Raw genomic sequence first — 24,201 nt, 5'->3', positions numbered from 1 at the left:
CAACCTGCCAAGGAAGTCCCACCACCAGTCTAGCACTGTATCTCCAGAGAAATGTCTCCCAGCCTCTGCACCACAGCTGGGCTCATGTGTAACTGAGAATGCAAGAAGAGATCCCAAAAGCACAATGCACATGGTGAGAGCAGAATCCCAGATCACTCCCTTCACTTAAGCATCTAACCATGCTGCTTGGACACAGGGTGCTGACCCTGTTCAACAGGACAAACTATGGGAAGTTTTATTTCCAGAAACAGAAGCAAGCAAGCAAGCAACCAAATTGGATTACTGAGCGATTAAGTACCTGGCTACAGTTTTACTTATAGATTGCCATATGCCTTTGCTTTGCAATCCAAACTTTATGGGGCCAGGTAACCAAGAAAAGAAAGCTTTCTGTTCACCTTTATGAAACAAATTCAACAGCTCACATGGCTTTATGTTCTGCACGTGTCCCCTTGTGATACTAACTGTATATGGGGATCTTACAGCAGCACCAAGTCCTCACTTCACGGTCATTTGCCAATGGCATGCTCACAACCAAAAGATTTATAATCCGCTTAAACAATCCTAGCCCCCAGTTTAAGGTCAGTTACACGAATGGCATTGATCCAAGAACAAGCAAGTGCCTGTTATCGCCACACCACGGCAGAAGAGAGCAGCTGCTACAGCAAGGACATGCCTGGCTCTTTAACATGCCACCCTGCGCTGGGAGCAGAGATTTACCCAGGGCAGAGCAGATTCACTTCAGCTCAAGTACTTGCATCATGTAGCTGCAGATCCCTCCAGACCACTGGGGTTTTCCCAAGAAAGCCCATTCCTGTGCTTATATGCAGTTTAGTGAGATCTAAAGACACAAAACGGTCCAAGGACTGAGATTAAAATTGCAAGAGACAACAAAACTCAGGGTTGAGCTAGCTACAAGATTTCTTGGAAGAATCTGCATCTTCTACACAGGTATAGTTTCTAGATGACAGAAAAAAACCCACACTGCCAGTAGCATACCAAAATTATCTTGTTTATATCCCACATAAGTCATCAAGGAGCTGAGGGAACAGATCTCATTCTTCTCAGTAAAATCCCTCTGCATTCAAATTGAACCCCTGAGGGTTTAGTCTCAAGAAGACCACTACTTAGGATGAGCCTAGAGCACCAGTTATGGTCTCTGTATGTGATGCAGACTCATGAAGAAGCTGTAGATCCTGAAAGACTGTTTCAAACTTCTAAATCCTGTTTTGCAGCCACAGCTCTTTAATAGAAAGGGGCTATCTGCCTGCCTGCAATAATAATCATTATGGAATTAAATAAAGCTGGTGTTTTGCCACATGAAGGATGCCTCTTGAGCTCTAGCATCAGAAAGTACAACTGGAGAGAAATTAGAAAAACATTTTCTTCTCATATGGAGACAGCCGAGACTCAATCTTGCCTATGACCAGTCTCATGTTTGCAGAAATCAGCATCACATTACTTGCTGATAAGCCATTTCTAACTAGCCTGTAAGGATTTAGCACATAGAGATGCTGTATTGGAGCATAAAGCAAGTGAAGCCTCTACAGACCTCATTTCAGAGCCCAAAGCCACCAAACTAGGTGGTTGTTTTGGTTTTTTTTTTAAATATTGTCTCCCTTTCCCCTAGAAATTTAGTCTGGAGGTTTTAGCTTTCATGATGATAACTGCTCATGGCAGCTGCTACTCATTTAGAAACTGAGTTAGCCTGCACAAGTCAGCTGTGTTTAGGATCCTGAGCAGTTCAGCAGTTAGAGAAGATACTCCTTTCTTGCAGTGGCTTTTATCGTAAGGACAGTCCATGGTATTGCCCAGCTAATTGTGCCAATCAGTCTGAACCATGCAACAACCACTTTGGCTCTGGCTAGAAACACCACTCACTGTCAGTGTTCTTGAGCCAGCTTCAGACAGGACAGCTGTTAACACTCTCATTTGGAGAGCTTGCTAGGGACAGGCTGGAAACCAAATAAGAAATTTCCCTTGGCCACAGGCCACCTGCACACTCCTGAAGCTGTTGTCGTCTGTTCCTGTCCCCTTCAAGTCACACAACCAAGCATGGCCCCACCAGCACAGGAGCCACAGGTGCCTGTCTCCAGCTGTGCAGAGGTCAACACTGCAGTGCCCATGGTTTGACGGAGGTTTTTCCTGCCTCAGTTCTATGTCCCAGGCTGGCAAAGCGAGAACATTTCCAGACAGGGCTAGACTTCTGAACTCCTTAGTATAAACCCTTAAGATACAGCTGTGACACTTGGACATTTTTTTCCCCAAAACCACAGGTCAGTGCCCTCAGAGCTCAGATGAAGGAGCAGATTACAGAAGCACTCATTTACATTAGGCTAACAACTGGCAGCTTCACTTGCATTGCTTTTATTGTCAGTTTGACTTTACACAAGCTACAGAAGGCACCATCATTGCAACAACTGCAAGAGATGTAGCATTCAGCAGTAGATACCAAGTTGGAAATAGCGGCATCCTGAGGCATCCAAGTATTTCTTCTATAACCTTTCCATTTTCCACTCAGTTTTTTCATTTGTCTGCCACATCATCACAGAAAAGGCAACTACCAGCAGCTATATAAGTCCTAACACCAACCAGAACTACCTGGTCCTCCTCCATATGGCAAGCTGCTAGCCCAACAGCTTTACTGAGCTTTGACCACAGGAGCCAAGCACTAAAGCAATTGCAGATTCCCATACAAGAAAGCTGACAGCATACTGAAGTTTCTGTAATTTCCCAGGAATTCCCATGCTGAAATATTACTTGATTCTGCCCCCAGTTCAACCTTCACTCCAAGATCAGGTCTGATTTTAAGGGAAAAAAAAAAAAAAGATTGAATATGTTAGAGATTGTGACAGGCCAGATATGAGGAGACTTCTGCCCTCACTGAAGGCCTAGTGCTGAGATTGTGCTCTTGGGTCTGATGCCTTCTGGTTGCCCACAGACTGCACATGAGTTGTATGGCTTGAATAAAGGCTCACTGGGTGTGTGTTATGCACAGAGGCTAGTCTGTGTGACTATTTTCCAAGCAGAAACAGATGACTGTTCTTATTTCTATCTGTACAAAAACATTGACTTCTCCCTTTGGACAAAATAGGAAGAATAACTCCAAATATTTGAAACTGAAGTCTCCCTATAGTGTGTGATACTTGCTGAAGGAGACAAAGATACTGCACCTAAAGTTTACTTCAAATCATACATCTCCTCTTAGATCTCTGCTTCTCCTCTGGAGAAGCTGGCACTTGAAATAGTCCTACTGCAGGTATAGCTGAGGATGTTGGCACTTGAACTGGTAAAGCTCAAACACAAGTGTACCTGTTCTAGAAATGGTTTGTGACCACTTTAGAAGAAGCAGTTTTCCAACTCTTTCTATTTGCAAAAATAGAGTTCTGCTGGAGCAGTGGCAGGAATATTTGAGGGTGCTTATTCAAAGTATCATATTACATTACTGGCATCTCTGGCAGCATGTGTGAAAGTTTTCGTGTTAAGTGTGTACAGGGTCGACAGTCTGAGCACCTGCTTCCACTTGCTTCAGGGTCCAGAAGATTGTCTCTTATTAAGAACTGCACTAGCCTATGACATCTTCAGCATCCTGTTCCATCTCACATTTTGAGCTTTCATGACCTGGGTAAATAATTTACTTTCTTGAAACAGATTTACATACAGGCACATCTATGGAATAGTAGAGCATGAGAGAGTATGACACACTTCAGACTTAACCTGGTCATTTCTCTAGCTTATTTTGCTCAAATTCAAGTGATGACTACCAAAGCATATCCTAGTTTCACAGCATTTTGCATCAAGCTTCACAGTTTCTATGAACTCTCTTATTCATTCTCCGTTTGCATACTTATCAAAACTTAGCAGATTGCCGTATTGTTTGGTGAAGCAAGCCATACCATTTGCAACTGCTGAGTTAAAAGATGGCCAAGCTAGCTTGATATGCAAACACCCTTTCCTTCAGCCTTCTGTAACTATTTTTTGACAATTCTTTAAACAATCACCATTAATGAGTCAGTGAATGACTAACTGCCTGGATTCTCTTAGTATGCAAGCTGGGCTGGATGCAAAAGGAAATCTCGCCTAGAGGGTCAGTCAGTCACATGTTCTGCTAAAAACACTGAGCAGGTCTTGATGCAGTCACCTCTTTCATAAGCAGCAGGGAAAATGAATATTTATAGCATTCTAAGTGTAAACCATAGCACTGTGCTGCACTGTTACACAACTCCGCCTTTCTCGATACAGCAGGCAGCAGTTCTTCTAACAAGACTTCTCAAGTTGGCTTATGAGCCTTTATTTAAACAAGGGATATAGGCTTCTAGCAACTGAATGGCAGCACCTAGGAATTGCAGTCAAAATCTTATCTACAGTGGCTGCCACACAGAAGACAACTAAGCACTTATGCAGCTCTGCTACTTATTTTTCGGCCAGCCACTGCATTATTGATTGTGAACCCACCTGTTTGGAGTTGGCCACAAGCAGTAAATCTAGGCAGATGCAGGTAACAGTAGTAGCAACCAAGTCTGTTGGGCTGTACCACTTGCAACCAGAGAGCTAAACACAGCAGCATCGTCTTCTAGTGTTGAGACACAATCAGCATTGTATTAATCTAGATTTATAATCCTATACTGATACAGTTGTATTATGCATAGCCCCAGTGTGCAAGTGTATAGTCCTGTATGAGCCAGTGAGATCTGACACACCTATGCAAACTGCCTCCTGGCCCAGCATCCTCCAGTTCACTGTAGGAACCAACACTCTGTCAGCAGATATTCACTAACGAGAAGCCTACATTTGAGACACAAAAACATATTTTCACATTATTGCATAATGATGCACCTGTCAGCTCCATTATCATAGTCTGCTTCAAACAGATAAGTTGATACATACCCATCCTTGCTCCTAAGGCTACTGTTTCTACAGTAACAGATTTTGGTGTTTTTTTTTGCTAGTGAGGAGCCAAATTCAAGAGGTATTCAGCATTCTGTCATTCTTAACTTCCTCACCCTTGCCTTGTGCTTTAGATGATTTGGAGCTCACAGCATTACAATCAATGTAGCTTTACTCATGAGCAGCAATGACTTGGTTGTCAGTAAACTGTACTGCAAGGGATAAGAATTAAAGACGAATTCTAGCTCAGATTTCAGATTCAGGTTTTCAAAACAAGACACCCTCCCCCCCCTTAATTTTCACAATATTATTAAAGTGCTAGAGTCTCCATTTGAGCTTTGGCCTACTAAGGAAAGGGAGTCCAGGTCAAATGGTATACTTAATTCATTTAATGAAATGAAAAAATCAAGACACAGGCAGATCACTGAGGCCTGCACAGTATTAAGCTGCTACTTCTTGCACTAAAAAGTACTCTTGCCTGGGCTGGGGGGCAAAAGCAGCAGCCGCCAGCCCAAATCTGATACAGTACCATCTCCTGCAAATATACATGTAACAGCTGCATTACACTAGGCAGAAGACTAGCTTTTATGCTAAATGTCTGGTTAAAATAACCATATCAGGCAGCACCACTGCTGTAGTCACAAGGACAAGATACTCAACTGCTTGGGCCTTCAGTGGCTCCAAAGTACTACTATCGTGTGAACCAAATCTTGAGTTGCCTTGTGTTAGGTACCATATAGACCTTACACTCCCAGTGAGGTTCCAAGGAAACAGTTACTGAAGAAGACATTCCTTCACTTACAGTCCTCTTCTCCTGCAGATTACCAAGAAGTCACCTCCCTGATATAACAACCACGCTCCATTTAAAAAGCTAATTAAACATGGCTAGACAAAAACCATCTACAAAATGGTTGTTCTTGATGATCATTAATACACAGATGCTTAAAGAGACATCTTTCAGGCCAGATGGGTATATAAAGAGAAAATACAACACTGAACCGAAAGCTAGCATTGATATTTCTACCTATGTTCCAACTAGTTGCCATGACAATGACTAATATGACATCCAGATAAAGCCAGAATCCTCAGTTTGCTGAAATATCTCCTGAAAGTGCCAGCAAAAGAGTGCAAAGCAGGTTGATTCCTCTGCAGTACAGCACAGATATTTAAAGGTACTCTTTATACTTCTGATACAAGCACTGAAAGGAGAAAGGGAACTTGTGGGTCGGAAACTAAAACCACAGCTTTAATGAAATAATAATAATGATAACAACAACAATAATAATAATAAAAATAATTAAAAATTAATAAAATATATACAAATATATGAGATTGCACCCCCCAGCCCACTCCTCGATGACTATATGTCACCACAAATACAATAGAGCAGACACAAGGGGATGGGTCCACGGCTAGGAGGGAGCTGGACTCAGGAACTGTACCTGTCTACTACTAAATCATATCCCTAAGCACTTCATCTACCCGTCTTTTTTAAATACCTCCAGGGATGGTGACTCAACCACCTCCCTGGGCAGCCTGTGCTAGTGCTTGATAACCCTTTCGGTGAAGAAATTTTTCCTAATGTGCAATCTAAACTTCCCCTGATGCAGCTTAAGGCCATTCCCTCTTGTCCTATCACCTATTACTTGGGAGAAGAGTCCAACATCAGCTTCCCTACAACCTCCTTTTAGGAAGTTGTAGACAGTGATAAGGTCTCCCCTCAGCCTCCTTTTCTCCAGGCTAAACCACCCCAGTTTCCTCAGCTGCTCCTCATAAGACTCATTCTCCAGCCCCTTCACCTCTTCTCTGGACATGCTCCAGGACCTCAATGTATTTCTTCTAGTGAGGGGCCCAGAACTTAACACAGGATTAAAGGTGTGGTTTCACTAGTGCTGAGTACAGGGGCAGAATCACTTCCCTGATCCTGCTGGCTGCGCCGTTTCTGATACAGGTGAAGATGCTGTTGGCCTTTTTGGCCACCTGGGCACACTGCTGGCTCATGTTCAGTTGGCTGTCGACCAACACTTCCAGGTCCTTCTCTGCCAGGCAGTTTTCTAGCCACTCTTCCCCAAGCCTGTAGCGCTGCATGGGGTTGTTGTGTCCCAAGTGCAGGACCCGGCATTTGGCCTTGTTAAACCTCATGCCATTGGTCTCAGCCCAGCGGTCCACCCTGTTCAGATCCCTCTGTAGAGCCTCCCTACCCTCCAGCAGATCAACACTTCCACCAAGCTTAGTGTCATCTGCAAACTTGCTAAGGGTGCATTCAATCCAGCAGCACATCTGCAAGTCATTAACATCCCATGTTTAACTTTTTGAGAGAGTAGAAGAAGCAAACACTCACCAGAAACCAACTCTTATACAGCCTAGTTACAGCAGAAAAATCACCCATCACCACCCTTTCGAAGTATGCTAGATTTTCAGAAGTGCTCTAATTTACTTATATTTGCATACCACAGGTTGTACATTAACCATAATTTTAGCAGCTCATTAGTAGCCACAAACTCCTTATTGGATTTGTACACTGGATTGACTTTGCAGATTTGAGAGCACCTAACAAGTCACAGCCTCATTGTACTGGACATTACACAAGCAGTAACACATACCTTGCCCTTAAAATTTGCAGGAGGCAGTCAATGCTGTTGACATAAGGAGACCAGTTTCAAAATATGGTCCTTCACTCACATTATGAAGAGATTAGCCTAATTTGAGTACCAGATTGTTTGCAGCTCAAGTTACTCTGCAATATTTTCAGTAAACCTCTTCCCAAAAGGGCATCATTGACAGTGTGAGAATGGATATTAAGGAGATTTGTCTCAGCATGACAGGAAATGGCAATTGTGAAGTTGTGAATGTTTATCTTAAATTTTAAGCGTTTGACAAAATTCGCGGTTTAACATCTGTGCAGGGTTTAGCTGTATTGGATTGTGCAGACTGGTGTGTTGGGATGGGGGGGGTCTGTGTTTGTGGAGCCTCGGGGAGGAGCTCTTGAGAGTTCCTGGGCGGTCCGGGAGGGGCCGGGTGCACTAATGGGGAAGGAACATTCTCGAAGGTGATTGTAATATTCATGGAGCTAAATGAATATGCATGAGAACAAATGTATAAAAAGGTGTGGCAAGCGTGGTTTAGTGTGCGTGTTGGTAGAGCAGGAGCTCTCCACGCACCCAGCGCTGTATCACCCAGCTCCCCAACCCCGGATAATAAAATACTTCGCTGCTGAATTGGCCTGGCAATGTAGTCATTTATAACAACAGTAAGTATCACTGTCTGAAAGCAGAAAAAGAAGAATCAGATGCTGAAACTAACACTGGACCACTACATACAAAGTCAGTTCCAGGTGTTTTTTTTAAAATAACAACCAACCAAAAAGCTTAGAGTCAACTTGGGCTTGCTGTGGTTTGACCTAAAGTAGAATAATCAGTTTTCTAATTTCAGCTAAGTCTCCTCTAAGTAATTTCATTTTCTAAAAGCTAACTGCATGTTTTCAGACAGTGTTTCTCTCTAGCAGTGATAACACAGGGTACTGGTATGCAGAAAGGTCAATGCTTATACTTATTCCTATAGCAACCATGGCCATCCTTGAGCTGGTGGAGTGCAGACAGGACAGGTGAGAAAATAATAAAATAAGAAAATAAATACAGATATATGCAACCGCAACCACACACCATCCCTTGATGACTATGTCACCACAAATGCTGCAGAGCAAGTTGGGGAAGGGATCAGCAGCAGGTCAGAGCTGGATCCAGGAAAAGGATTCTGGATTTGGGATCAGGGTCAAACAGATAGACAAGGTCTTATTTTCTTAATTATTATTATTATTACTATTTTATTAAAGCTGTTTTAGTTTAGTTTCCAACCTGCAAGTCTTTTCCTCTCATTTCCTTTTCCCTGGGTGGGGGAGGGAAGAAGTGGGAGCCCAACTGCTCAGTTTTAGCTGCCAAAACTGGCTGGGGCTAAATTGAGTTTCTTGGTGCCCAACGTGGGGCAGTGAATTGGGCCAAACCGAACCAAATTGGATCTCTCCGAACCTTTCTGGAACATATGCCCACCTAACTTGCTTGGACAGCTCAGCTAGGACTGCACCAGACTTTTATCTTGAAAAGTCTGTGCCTCTCAGCTTAGGCAGCAGGTCAGCCGGCAGCCTTGTCCAGCTCTGCTGATAAAGCTGAGTTGGCAGAGTGCCAGCACTGCAAGCCCAAAGCTCCCAGTTCGACTCTTATCAGGGTGACATTTGCAAAGTAGAATTAGAAAGCGTTGCAGCTTTTTCCCTTGAGAGCTGAAGGGTTGGAAAATCAGATGGATAGCTAGTTTATGCTGTTTTTGAGAAAAATATTACATTTTGTTCTTGAAAACCTCTTCCAACTGTTGATTAAAAGAACATTCACAGCAATGATGCAGGTGCTAGTGCCGACAAAGGGGTCATAGGACTTGTGGTGGTCAGCTGTGTAGTGGGTCTCAGTTTTACCTTGTTTGTTATCAATTATAGGTGCTGGGAAAAGGCATGTTACATCATGGAGGGTCTATATGGTAATATTTATAGTAATCCATTTCCCTGTGAATTTGGGGTTTAAAATACCGTATGATACCTTTGTGGAATTCTGTTTACAGCTGGTTTCCTCAGTGTGGCACGTGAGACAGAAGATACGTTATGGCTTACTTGCTCTCTGCATCATTCTGGCAGTCAGCAGTTTTAAGCGCTGGATGAAAGTGATACTCATTACTTGTGGCCTCATTGTAATATACCTAGTGATACGTGTAGCTGTGGCCTTACCTGAGAACCTTGGGCTTATTTAGTGAACTTTGGTTTTAATTACACTTTTGGCCTTGTCTGGGATAAGGAGGGCACTCAGTTTGGCTGCCAGTCAGAGGAGCTGAACTGGGGGAACTACACTTCCTCATATTATACTGAGCTGATTCCACTAGATGTTGAGCAAAATAGCATTATGTCGTTAATAATGCTTCTGAATTTATTACTAAATTTATTTAATGTGTTTCAGGTGAGGTATGTAATTAGATTAGTAAGGTACTACCGTAAGAGTTATGCAATCGCCTCAGCTTCCACCAAGTGTATGGCTTCAATAACAGTCCCTGCAAAATGCAGATCTAAGACTGTATCTTGGAAAACAAGAACCATAGCCACCCAGACAGTACCAGCCCTAATGAGCACTGTAACTACTCAGACAGCACCAGCCATCACAAGCACAGCAGCTACAGGGACAACTACTCGACCTAAACCTGTGTCAGTGGTGACAAACCTGTGTCAGTGGTGACAAACCTGTGTCAGTGGTTACCAGAGAATCAGTCACTCAATATGAACCAGATTCTGTTGTGGCAAGCATTTCAACAGCTACTACGGACACTCCTACTGAATCCATACCAGTGCCAGAGGTTGCAAGTACCATGGCTAAGCATACAGCTACTATGGACACTCCTGCTCAATCCATATTGGTGTCAGTTGCCCCTGTGAGGACAAGGAAACACAAACAAACCTCAGGAGAGGAGGAGAAACAGCCTGAAAAGGCAGTTAGCAAGGATGAGGATGAGAGTGAAGAAGAAACAGCTCCTATTCTGGTGCAGTAAAAAGACCCAGGATGGGGTCCTTCATAGCAACCAAAGAGTTCTTCATGATCACCAAGTCCTTCATGACAACAAAATCCTTCGAAACCAGTGCCATCACAGGATCAGCAGGAGGATGATTCAGGACAATTGGAACCAGAGGCAATCAGCAAATCCTTATCCATTAAGGAGTTGTGACTTTTAAGAAAAGACTTCAGCCGTCATGAGGGTGAGCCAATTGCTTCCTGGTTGCTCTGGTGCTGGGACAATGGAGCTGAAATCATAGACCTAGATAGCTCTGAAGAAATTATCTGAAAGATTTCACAGAGCTGAACAAAGATCCGAATGCTTATTCGACAAATTATTTGATAAACTGTCTCACAAGGAGGATGGATCCTACTTCTCACAGACCCACATCTCAGCCATTAAGAAAAAACATCCTCCTGTGAAAACAGTCCAGAAGACCCAGCAAACACCACAATGCATCCTGTGGTTTTTCCTGTGTGACCACAGAGAGGACATGAGGAGATGGGATGGACAACCTACTGCTGCCCTCGAGCCATGGGTTCACGCATTAAAACAAAAGACATGTAGAATTTCTTTCAAGAGAAATGTTGCTCCAGTATCCAGTGGATGGGAATCTAATTCCTACCTAGAAGGTATGGGTAAGCAGGATTGGTCTCAACCCTCTATGATCCAAACAAATCCATTCCTTGATGGATACTATGTTCCAAATTAGAGGGGCTCTGTCTCCAGCCAGGTGGAGAAGAGGGACAAGAGAGTTTATTGGAATGCGTGGATTTGATGGCCTGGCACAAGAGAACCACGAACTAGCCCTTGTAGATACTGGTGCACAGTGCACCCTATTGCCTTTGAATCATAAAGGGACAGAATCTGTCACTAATTCTGGAGTGACAGGAGGGTCTCCAGAAGTGACTGTAGTGGAGGCCGAAGTGAGCCTAACCAGGAATAAATGGGAAAAATACCCCATTGTAACTGGACCTAATGCGTCCTGCATCCTTGACCCTTGAAAGAGGGTACTTTAAAGACCCAAAAGGGTCTAAGTGGGCCTTTAGTAGAGTAGCTGTAGAGACTGAGAATGTTAAACAGATGTCTACCTTGCCTGGTCTTACAGAGAACCCTTCTGCTGTGGGATTGCTGAAGGTTGAAGACCAACAGGTGCCAATTGCTAACACCATGGTGCATTGATGACAGTATCACACCAACCAAGACTCTGTGATTCCCATATGGAAGCTGATCTGACAACTGGAAAATCAAGAAGTGATCAGTAAAACTCGTTCACCATTTAACAGTCCTATATGGCCTGTGCAAAAGGTTAATAACGAATGGAGATTAACAGTGGATTATTGTGGTCTAAATGAGGTTATGCCCCTGCTTAGTGCTGCCATACCAGACATGTTAGAACTGCAATATGAACTGGAATCAAAGGCAGCCAGGTGGTCTGCCACAACTGATATTGCTAATGCCTTTTTCTCTATTCCTTTAGCAGCAGAGTGCAGGCCACAGTTCGCTTTTTCCTGGAGGGGCATCCAATGCACCTGGAATTGACTGCCCCAGGGGTGGAAACACAGCCCCACCATTTGCCATGGACTGATCCAGACAGCACTGGAGAAGAGTGGAGCTCCAGAACATCTGCAATAAATTGATAACATCTGCAATAAATTGATGACATCATCGTATGGGGTAACACAGCAGAGGAAGTTTGAGAAAAGTGAGAAAATAAACATTCTCTTGACAGCCAGTTTTGCTATAAAGAGAAGCAAGGTCAAGGGACCTGCACAAGAGATCCAGTTTTTAGTAATTAAGGCAAGGTGGGCGTCACCAAATCCCATTAGATGTGATCAACAAAATAATAGCTATGTCCCCACCAACTAACAAAAAGGAAACACAAGCCTTCCTAGGTGTTGTGGGGTTCTGGAGAATACATATTCCTGCTTACAATGAGATTGTGAGACCTCTCTATGAGGTATCCCAAAAGACAAACAGTTTTCACTGGGGCCCTAAGTAACGATAAGCCTTTGAACAAATTAAACAAGAGATTGTGCACACAGTAGCTCTGGGGCCAGTTCGAACTGGACAAGACATCAAAAATGTGGTCTACATTGCAGCTGGAGACAATGGTTCTACCCAGAGCCTTTGGCGGAAAGCACTCGGGGAGACATGAGGTCAACCCCTAAGATTCTGGAGTCAAAGATACAAAGGCTCAAAAGCAAATTATACAAGGGGTGGATTTAACCATGGACACTTTTGCACAGGTTATCCATGATCGTGAAACATGAGTGGCAAGAAAGTAAGCTAAACCTTTATGGCGTGGGGGATGATGGCTGAAATATAAATATGGGGAGGCCTAGCAAATTGACTGCATCACACTCCCTAAAACCTGCCAGGGTAAGCATTATGAGCTTACAATGGTGGAAACAACCACCGGATGGCTGGAAACATAACCAGTGCCTCATGCCACTGACTGTAACACTATCCTGGGCCTTGAAAAGCAAGTTTTGTGGAGGCGTGGCTCTCCAGAAAGAACTGAGTCAGAGAATGGTACTCATTTCAAAAACAATCTTATAGATACCTGGGCCAAAGAACATGGTACTGAATGGATGCATCATATTCCCTATCATGCACCATCCTCAGGGAAAACCGAGTGATATAATGGAGTATTAAAGACTGCCCTGAAAGCAATGGGAGGTGGTACATTTAAAAATTGGGATAAGCATTTGGCAGAAACCACTTGGTTAGTTAACGCCAGAGGATCTACCAATGGAGCTGGTCCTGCTCAATCAGACCTTCTACATATGGTAGAAAGGGATAAAGTCTCTGTGATGCATGAAAATAATTTGTTGGGGAAAACTGTTTGGGTTTCTCCTGCTTCAGTCAAAAGCAAGCCCCTTTGTGATGTGGCTTTTGCTCAAAGGCCTGGACATACTTGGTGGGTAATGCTGGAGGATAGTGAAGTTCAATGTGTACCTCAAGGAAATCTGACTCTGGACGAGAATGCTCAATCTTAAACTATATTACTACCAGTATTTACTAAGTGTTTATCAGGATAAAGAGCTAGCTTCCTCATGGAGGTGTTTAAGGGACGGGTGGATGAGGTGCTGAGGGGCATGGTTTAGTATTTGATAGGAATGGTTAGACTCAATGATCCGATGGGTCTTTTCCAACCTGGTGATTCTATGATTCTATGATTCTATGATTCTATGTGGCATCCAGTGACCTTCTCGAGGTTGACATCTCTAACCTGCAGCCTGTGGGCACGAACCATCATGAATCCTCACACTGTTCTTCTTGCCCTGAGAGACTGCTATAATGGATGGACACCCACAATCGTGAACTTACTTTTGTGTGGAAAATCATGAATCGGCAATACATATGTGTGTATATATGTATATTTGAAGATATAAGTAGTAATTACCTGAGCATGATATAAATAGTATGGAATAAAGGGTGGAATGTTGTGATTTGAGCTAAAGGGGAATCAGTTTTCTGACTCTAACTCAGTCTCCTCTAAGTAACTTCATTTTCTGAAAACTAACTGCATGGTTTTCAGACAGTTTCTCCCTAGAAGTGATAACACAGGGCATTGGTATGCAGAAAGGCCAATGCTTATACTTATTCCTATAGTAACCAAGGCCATCCTTGAGTTGGTGGAGTGCTGTAAGTTAAAGTGGCACTTTATGGCTTCAAAGTGTTTCAAAACAAATTTCTACATAATATACTATTGTTTAGTGTTGCTTAGCAAAGTCACATAATCTTTTCAAGACAGAAAGCCTGCAGGTTCAACAAAGGTTGAATACAGCGGCTGTTTACAGCTCTTATTAACAGCTAGTGGGACAGTGTTTCAGGTTCAACAGTTCTGATCTTCCTCAGAAGGAAAATCAAGGAGCTGGATGCCAGGGAAGTGACCTGAGGAATATCCAAGCAACAATATAAGCAGCACAAGCTCATTCGCATTTGCTGCAATGTTGCCCAACCTTTCAGGGTACTGTGCTTGTGGACACCAGATTTCATATTTCACATAGGGCCTTTTTACTGGCTACAGTCATTAGGATAAAAATGCTGTCATTCTCTCAGCAGGGAAAAAAAAATCTCAGCAAACCCAAAGTGAGGTAACCCATACAGTGCACTAAGCCATATGCACTGCAAAGGTCATGTTCATTGTACAATCACTTCTACACTGGGCACTGCAGCCTATATCATAGGTTTTTTTTATGCTTCTTCTCTAATCATCAAAATAAACATACAAGGCAGCTTATCTAATTATATCTAAGGTAACACATCACTCATTTGCTTTTTTATTGTGAACAGTCAGCTTTAAACATAGCTAGTGCAATATAAGATTAATGATCATGGAAGTCTGCATCACTAGTCCATTAGCCTTACAGTTCAGTAGTTTAACACAAAAAGCCACAACCACATTTTCAATTTACAAATTAAACATTGACTAATCCAATATTCTTGTACATGTTATCATAGGACCTTAAAGTTGCTTCCAATGTGAAATGATGTCTTTCAAAATCCCAGCTTCATCCAAGAGACAACTGACTACAGCAAACTAATGAGAACATTTCACCAGGAAAAAACCCTAATGGTATGCAAAAAAAATTTTTAAAAAAATCAGCCAATGACCGAGTGTTTACAAGGATGGATTTTGAAGTCATCTTCATGTTACACTGAAAGATTTTTCTCCCATAAATACATAGCTAGGCACTGAGCACAGAACAGGAACTGGTTGAGGATACCTCCTTACTCCATATGTAATCGAAGTGTCCTCCAAAAAGATAAAAACAGACGTTTAAACAGGAAAAAAGGATTCTGCACTCTCCGGAAGGGATTAATTAATAGCTACTTACAAGTAGCTTATGCTTTGATTTTCTGGACGCTGCCAGGAATGAAACTGTAAGGATTGCATGGGTGAACATGACTGAGTCTGGTGCTTGCAAAATGCATCTCAGGAGCCAGTGCTGACTAGGGACCCACCTTGGGGAACTCCAGGTCTTAACTCAGGATCAGGATTCTCCATATATTCCTTCTCAGTAGTGCTAGGTCACCCGTCCAGCAGAATTGACAAGGAAGGGGATGCCTTGACGTGTTCTGAACATCGAACTCAGAATTTAATACTGAACTTAAGATTACACATAGATATGTGTATTAGTTTGACTCAGAGCTTGAAATCCTGTACGTGACCACTTTTACCATGCATTTGGTTCAGATTATCACCCTATTTTCTCAAAAAAAAAAAAAAAAAGCTACATTGGGACAACTTATTCAGACACTTTAACCTGCATCCTCCACCTTCTGGATGGATGTCCTACCTTAAAGGGTGTTAAAACTCAGCTCTCTTCAGCTTTCCCCTTAGTATCAGGCCACTGCCCAGAAACGATGAAAAACCCCAAGCCAGAAAACAAAGGAGCCTGGCTGCTCAGAGCACAGAGCTTGGAAAAAGCTGCCAGGTTTGAAATGGTGATTTGCAAATGGTGAGATGAAACATCAACTGCAATGTGTTAAAACAAGATAAACTACTAGATAACTACCCATATCTTCTTGTCACCAAAAGTCATTAAGACTCAGGTATGGCCAAGCTTTAATGACTCTGGGAGGGAATAATTTTAACCCCCTGGATCTGCAATGAAGTTGCAGGAATAAGGGGCGCTTGTCATTTCATGGAAAAAATATGAATATGAAGACACTTCTGTGTATACAAAGTTCTTTGTTCTTTCTTTGTTTCAGATTTGGCACCCCACATGGGACACCTCTCTGCCCGGCTGCAGGACCCATTTGAGATTGGGACTCTTTTGGGTACCCCCAGAGATTTCTCCAGAGAGACTCTTCAATTGGATTGCTGTGGGGACAGACAAGGACCATCTGATTAAAGGTATTCTTTAGAAATTTTACTTTTGGGTTTGGGGACCATTCTGTTTGGTAGCCACTCATAAATTGTTGCTGTATAACACAGGGTGAGGGTATGCCAGACTGCTAACGCCTCATGGGCATACATTGAAGCTGCTTGGGTCTTGGTTGTAAAGGTGAATATTTGGTTTCTGTGTGGAGGCCTTGGTTGTAAAGGCGATATTAACCAAAGAATCTGGAGTTGTGTGAAAGTTTATGTGAATATTTGGTTTCTATGTGCTAGTTTGGCTTATTCAAGTTAATGTTGCTGTGTTGTGTGTTATTTTTGTAGGATTTGGTATTTGTATAAAATTGTATTTGTTTTGTCGTAGAAATAACTGTGAGCTTTGTCCAGGTTGTATATGGATGATCGATTGGTGTCCATTACATTCTGATAATCAGTGTACACCTATATTTGCGTTATAATGCATATGGTGTAACAGGAAATTTTGGGTAACATGGTTGGGATTTTAGTTGTCCTAAGGGTAAGGTTTGGATGGATTGGGACAACAAGGAAAGATCCACCTATACAGTGCAAGTGATTTGCAGCTGGGGAGACAGAATATAGAACCCATAAGATGGGAGGCTGGCAGAGTGGCCACACTTTAAAGAAAAGTCCATGGGGATGCATTTTAGATCATTGGAAGGAGATTGGTGGTCCACCAGGTGGTGCAACAATCAGAAAAACTCTGATAAGAAAACCTGTAATCAGTGGTGGCCGGTGTATAAGCTTGATTATGGGGAAAAGTGTCCATTTAATGGCACATTAACACCTTGTTGCAATTAATGTTGTTCTTGAGGTGTGAGAAGTGGGATGAAGTAATGAATGCAGTTATGTTTTTCACTTTGCAAAATCACCCAGAGGTGTCAAAAGAATGCGGTCTGGGATTAAGAAACAATCAGTGTGTGTACTGTAAAGGCTCTGGACATTGGAAAGGAGGGTGTCTGGAATCAGGACACAGTCCCCCAGGATCAGGTGTTGTAGCTGAGCTTGAATGACAGGTACCTGGGGAATTTACCCTAGAGGATCCACTGGTTAAAATAAAGCTAGGGAATAGTGGTAAGGAGGTTGAATTTTGATAGATATGGGATAGATACGGTATACATACCTACTTTACAACTTCCGTGTTGTGGAGTTATTTTCCATAAGTCAGTTTCTGTTTTAACCCAAAAACTGATCTAAATAAAGATTTTGTGATTGTAATAGGAGCTACCGGCCAAACTGAAAAAGCATTCTTTATGCAGTCTATTAAATATGAATTGGGAAAACAAGCGGGTACACATGAATTTGACATTTGCTGGGAGCCCCTAGACCATTACTGGGAGGAGATTTATTAAAGCAGTCAGAGGCAGAAATAATTGTGAATCAGGAGGAATAAAATTTAAAGTGAGAGACCATCAACTAATCAAAGTATTGAGTTTGTCTTTAATACAGGCGGAAAACGAAACACTAGTACCAGCAGGGATTTTGGAATAGGTTTATCCAGGTGTGTGGGCTTCTGAAATACCTGGCAAGGACAGAAATGTGGAGCATGCAAAGGTAAAATTGAAGCCAGAGGCCACCCCTGTGAGTGCCAGGTAATAACCAATGCGATTAGATCACAAGGGGATAAAAGAGATTATTGACAAATTTTTGCAATATGAGTTATCAAAAGAATGTAAATCAGAATAAAATACTCCAATATTGCCTGTAAAGAAACCAGGTGGAAAAAGCTATAGATTAATACAAGATTTAAGGGCCATAAATAAAACTGTAGAAGATCTACATCCAGTAGTAGCAAAATCCTATACCTTGTTGATCGAATTGAAAACTGATCAAATGTGGTTTACTGTACTGGATTTAAAGGATGCCTTCTTCTGCTTGATCTTGGCTGAAGAAAGCCAAAAATTATTTGCCTGTGAATGGGAAAACACTGAAACAGGTAGAAAAACACAACTAACCTGGACAGTATTGCCTCAAAGTATTAAGAACAGCCCAACTATTTTTGGGAACTAGCTGGCTCAAGACCTGGAAACCTGGGACTGGAACCCTGCTGCAGTATGTGGATGACCTCCTGATAATTACACAAACTAAGGAGGACTGTGTGCAACAGACTGTAAGTCTATAGAACTTTTGGGGACTGAGTGGGTATCAGGTCTCTCAGCAGGAGGACCAGCCTATGCAACAAGTTACTTACCTCGGATTTGAGATCTCTGGAGGAGAGAAGGAGCTCAGAACCTTTCTAAGAATGACAAGTTGGTGTCATTTATGTATATATAACTATGGACTCTTAGTAAAACCACTGCATGAACTATTGAAAGACTATCCAATGTGATTGTTAAAACTGGCAGGGACCAGGGAGGCAAGAAGGACATTTGGACAATTAAAGAAGGAATTGATGAAGGCTTTAGGTCTACCTGATGTTTCAAATCCTTGATTCTGATTTAAAATTGGAAAAGTATTCAAAGGAAGATAGGAACTTGACTAACAATATGACAGGAAGGGAAGGAAATGATGGGTGGTTTTGTGTTCCATACAGACAAATAATAGTACCACTAGGAGTACTACGGAAATTGGTCTTAGATGAGCATAGAAAAAACCATTGGGGCACAGATGTTCTGTATAAACAACTGAGTAAGAAATTGGTGAACAGGAATGCAAATAAAGCAAGAGAAGTCACAAGGGTATCGTTGAATGAAAGTATACCTTGGTTCGGAGTGCCTGTAGTGATATCGTCAGATAGAGGTACACATTTGTGCTAAAGTGGTAAAAAAATTAGTGAAATTTTAAGAATTGATTGGCAGTTACATCCTCCATACTGACCACAGGCTAGCGGCCAGGTGGAGAAACGTAATCATCAGATTGTTGCTGATAAAACAGCAATTAGCTAAAATTTGTCAAGAAGCCAATTTGTATTGGCATCAAGCACTTCGTTTGGACTTGCTTAGGATTCAAACCAAGCCAAGGTCCAAGGAAGGCATTTGCTCCGTATATCAATTGCAGTATACAGGAGAAAATCTTACACAAATAGATGAGAATTATTTACAACAGTGTTTGATCAGCTTGCAAAACCAGCTCAACTTGCTTGAGAAACAAAAAAAAGGAAAAACAAACAAACAAACCCAAACCCCAACCTGTATTAGATGCACGGGCTAGAGATTTAGATCAACCTGTACATTCTTTTACACCTGGGGATGGGGTTTATGTTAAAGATTTTACAGGAAAATTGTTGGGAGAACAGTGGAATGGACCATACCAAGTATTGTTAACAGCCTTCGCAGCAATCAAGGTGAAAGAACAGCCGACTTGGATTGACTTTTCTCCAGTGAAGAAATCACCTACCAGCCAGCAGACAACAGAACACTTAACACCTTTAAAATTAAGGCTAACTAAAGTAAAGTAAACTGTAAAGGTGGAAAATTGTTAATGTATCCATTAGGAGAAGCTTTATTTTCCCATAAGTGGGATGCCTCTATAAACATTTGGGAAGAGCTGGCTTATACAATAGCATGGCCTTTTGTTTAAAAGCTGGTTCTTCAGTACAAAACATATTTATATTTACTTCATGTGCTTTGGGAAGCCCCACAAGCATTCATACCTTGCAAAACTATACGTGGTTGTCAAAACTTTGTCATATAAAGCTGAAATTACACTGGCTTCCTTTTAACACCAGGAGTAGCCGTGCCCATGAATTATAATACTTAGAAGAGATTTATTTGTAGCTATGCAAGGAGCCTCAAGTACACCTCTCGAGCTCTGGAGGCCTTAAATTTTGAAACTAGACAACTTCATGCAGCAGTTCTAGAAAATAAAGCTGCAATTGATTATCTGTTATTAAGATATCATAAAGGATTTTCTGATTGTGAGGGCATGGATTGTTTCCAATTGACCAATCAATCCCAGACTGTAAAAACCTCTATAAAAAAATTTGTATGGCCTCCTTAGCTCCATACAAGAGCAGGAAGGTATAGATCTTTCTTGGTTAGCATCTTCACTTCCAAATTTATCCTAGTTAAAACAACTTTTTCCTTGTGTTGTAGCATTGGGATTATTAGCTTTGTTAACCTATATAGTGTTTCAATGTGCATTTTGGTGTTGTCAGTGAACAGTAGGAGATTATGAGACACGTAAAAGAAATCAGATCAGACACGAAATAGAATCAGAAAAATATTTTTTTTGCAAAAGAATTTGCAAAGGCCTTGAAAAGGGGGAATAGAACGTCAACTGCAATGTGTTAAAACAAGATTAACAACTAAGATAACAATGACTTATCTTCTATAACACTTATCTTCTTGTCACCCAGATTTGTTAAGATTAACTGCTCAGGTATGGCCAAGCTTTAACGACTCTGGATGAGATTAATTTTAACCCCCTGGATATACAATGAGGTTCCAGGAATAAGGCATGCTTGTCATTTCATGGAAAAAATATGAATATGAAGACACCTCTGTGCATACAAAGTTCTCTGAATTCACTGTTGGGTAGAAGCATTCTGAGGACAAATCCCAGTGCTCCTCCAGTGCCGAATAAAGAATACCTACTTAATAACCACATTGGTTATCGAGTCCATTTCTACTTCTTTCTTTCAGGATTATAAATATTATACACTAGAAAGCAAGCTGAGAAACAGAAGCAATCCCTCCTTCCAGTTGAACACCTTAGGCTACAGAGGCACGTTCCTCATTGCTGGCTGGGTTTTGGCCCTACCCCACTATGCAGCCAAAAGCCCAGGAGGCAGAAGTTTCAAGGGGAAGGAAGGATTCTTCAGCATAAACTCACAGCCTGATGACTACGTTAACCCCCCTAAAAAAGAAGATATAGGCTTAGCCTCCTGAACACATCTCCAAGCAACAAGCCAAGGCTGACCAATACTCTAGGCTGTGAACCACATATTAAATTTCTTGCATAAGCCAAAGCCCTGAAGGGGGGACAGTTGTCCCCAGATAAGAGATGGCAGTACCCCTTCAAGCCCCAATACAAAGATTGGCACTTAAAATAAGTGGGATTGTTACCTAAGGGGATAAGGAGAATTTATTTTGCACCTCATTTATTTACTACAAACATCCAGATCCCAGAGATGCAGACACTTAATATAAACATCCTGGTCTCTGCCCAGGGATGTATACACTTAGTCTTAAGAAAATTATAAATGCCATACTTAATTGACTCAAGGTTGAAAACGTGTGATGAAACAAGGAAAGGGATGGATATCAGATAGGGAGAATTTGTGATTGTTTAAGGATCACCTGAAGGGCATCCTTATCCTAACTAAGGATGTGGAAAGAAATAAGCAATTTTGTGTTAAAGTAGAATTGTGTAACGAATATATGTATTAGATAAGTGTAACAATTTTATTTGCTAGGTGGGATTTTAAACATAGTTTTGTATAAATAGGCCTTTGGGGTTTGCAGCAAGTGTGCTAGTTTTGTGGAAGATCTTCCTAGCACCCTGCACAAAATAAAAGCAACATCTCCTCTGTAAACAAAATACTTTGTTTAGGGAGTTTATTTTTTTTATTGATTTCAGCAAACAGGGTGGCCCTTAATATCACTCTTCTGTACTGAAGTTAATGACACTTTGGGCACCTCTGCACAATTCTTTACACTACTCATCACAGATTGCTCTAAAACTGTGATAGAGTTATAAGGCAACATCATATGGGATAAAAATATTGCAACAAAAACATAGCACAGATAATTTGAGAAACCTGGATTATTCCTTAACTTTAAATGGAAATTTGATCTTGAACAACCAAACTTGCCTAGAACAAACGTATTTGAGGATGGAATAACAAAGAATCAAAATCACAAAATGGAGGCCTCTCCAGTATCCTAGTAAATCTAAACAATCTCCAGATCAGACATCCAAGATGTCTGAACAACAACTACCATTCTTCCTTTACCATAGCCATGTGTAAGATGATGATGGTTAAACTGAAAGTAGCAGAACGGGATCCAGTAATGCAACTCACAAATTAGCTAGGATCATAGAATCATTAAGGTTGGAAAAGACCTTTAACATCAAGTGCAACCATCTACAAGAACAACATGACCACTAAACAATGTCCTGAAGTGCCACACCCACAAGTCTATGGGGCCGGATGGGATTCACCCAAGGGTATTGAAGGAGCTGGCGGATGTGCTGGCCAAACCCCTTCCCATCATCTTCCAACAGTCCTGGAAGACTGGGGAAGTCCCACTGGACTGGAGGCTGGCTGATGTTGTGCCCATCTACAAGAAGGGTCACAGGGAGGATCCAGGGAACTACAGGCCTGACAGTCTGACCTCAGTGCCAGGCAAAGTCATGGAACAGGTGATCTTGAGTGCTATCATGAAGCACATGCAAGAGAACCAGGTGATCAGGCCCAGTCAACATGGGTTCACAAAAGGCAGGTCTTGCCAAACTAACCTGATCACCTTCTATGACAAAGTGACTCGGCTGCTGGATGAGGGAAAGGCTGTGGATGTGGTCTTCCTGGACTTCAGTAAAGCCTTTGACACAGTTTCTCACAGCATTCTGCTTAGGAAACTGTCAGCCTCTGGCCTGGACAGGCGCACACTCTCCTGGGTGGAAAACTGGTTGGCTGGCCGGGCCCAGAGAGTGGTGGGAAATGGTGTGAAATCCAGCTGGAGGCCAGTGACAAGGGGGGTTCCCCAGGGCTCAGTGCTGGGTCCAGCCCTGTTTAATGTCTTTATCAATGACCTGGATGAAGGCATTGAGTGCACCCTTAGCAAGTTTACAGACGACACTAAGCTGGGTGGAAGTGTTGATCTGCTGGAGGGTAGGGAGGCTCTGCAAAGGGATCTGAACAGGCTGGACCGCTGGGCAGAGTCCAATGGCATGAGGTTTAACAAGGCCAAATGCCAGGTCCTGCACTTGGGGCACAACAACCCTATGCAGTGCTACAGACTAGGAGAAGTCTGTCTAGAAAGCTGCCTGGAGGAGAGGGACCTGGGGGTGTTGGTTGACAGCCGACTGAACATGAGCCAGCAGTGTGCCCAGGTGGCCAAGAAGGCCAATGGCATCTTGGCTTGTATCAGAATCGGTGTGACCAGCAGGTCCAGGGAGGTTATTCTCCCTCTTTACTCGGCACTGGTGAGACCGCTCCTCGAATCCTGTGTTCATTTCTGGGCCCCTCACCACAAGAAGGATGTTGAGGCTCTGGAGCGAGTCCAGAGAAGAGCAACCAAGCTGGTGAAGGAGGCTGGAGAACAGGTCTTATGAGGAGCGGCTGAGAGAGCTGGGGTTGTTTAGCCTGGAGAAGAGGAGGCTGAGGGGAGACCTCATTGCTCTCTACAACTACCTGAAAGGAGGTTGTAGAGAGGAGGGTGCTGGCCTCTTCTCCCAAGTGACGGGGGACAGGAAAAGAGGGAATGGCCTCAATTTCCGCCAGGGGAGATTTAGGCTGGACATTAGGAAAAAATTCTTCACAGAAAGGGTCATTGGGCACTGGAACAGGCTGCCCAGGGAGGGGGTTGATTCACCCTTCCCTGGAGGTTTTTAAGGCACGGGTGGACGAGGTGCTAAGGGGCATGGTTTACTGTTTGATAGGAATGGTTGGACTCAATGATACGGTGGGTCTCTTCCAACCTGGTCATTCTATGATTCTATGATCTATATGTTTTTTGAACACCTCTAGGGAAGGAGACTCTTAGTTCCCTGGGAAGCCTGTTCCAATGCTTCAGCACTCTTTCAGTAAAACAATTTTTCCTGATATCCAATCTAAACCTCCCCTGATGGAACTTGAGGCCATTTCCCCTCGTCCTATCAGTTGTTACTTGAGAGAAGAGACAAACGTCCACCTCCCTACAACCTCCTTTCAGGTAGTTGTAGACAGTGATAAGATCTCTCCCTCAGCCTCCTCTTCTCCAGGC

The 24,201-nt window shown here is 42.5% G+C and overlaps 1 protein-coding gene across 1 annotated transcript in view; it reads right to left on the bottom strand.

Annotated features, from left to right (window-relative positions):
• The window catches only part of LOC138733835 (ubiquitin-conjugating enzyme E2 R2-like), a 48,691-nt gene that overhangs the window by 16,340 nt on the left and 8,150 nt on the right, over positions 1-24,201 (bottom strand). The window lies entirely within an intron of this gene.

This window comes from Phaenicophaeus curvirostris, assembly GCF_032191515.1.
Source record: "Phaenicophaeus curvirostris isolate KB17595 chromosome W unlocalized genomic scaffold, BPBGC_Pcur_1.0 scaffold_35, whole genome shotgun sequence".
Taxonomy (NCBI): domain Eukaryota; kingdom Metazoa; phylum Chordata; class Aves; order Cuculiformes; family Cuculidae; genus Phaenicophaeus; species Phaenicophaeus curvirostris.
Note: the sequence above shows the minus strand (reverse complement) of the source record. Positions and strands in the feature narration are given on the sequence as shown.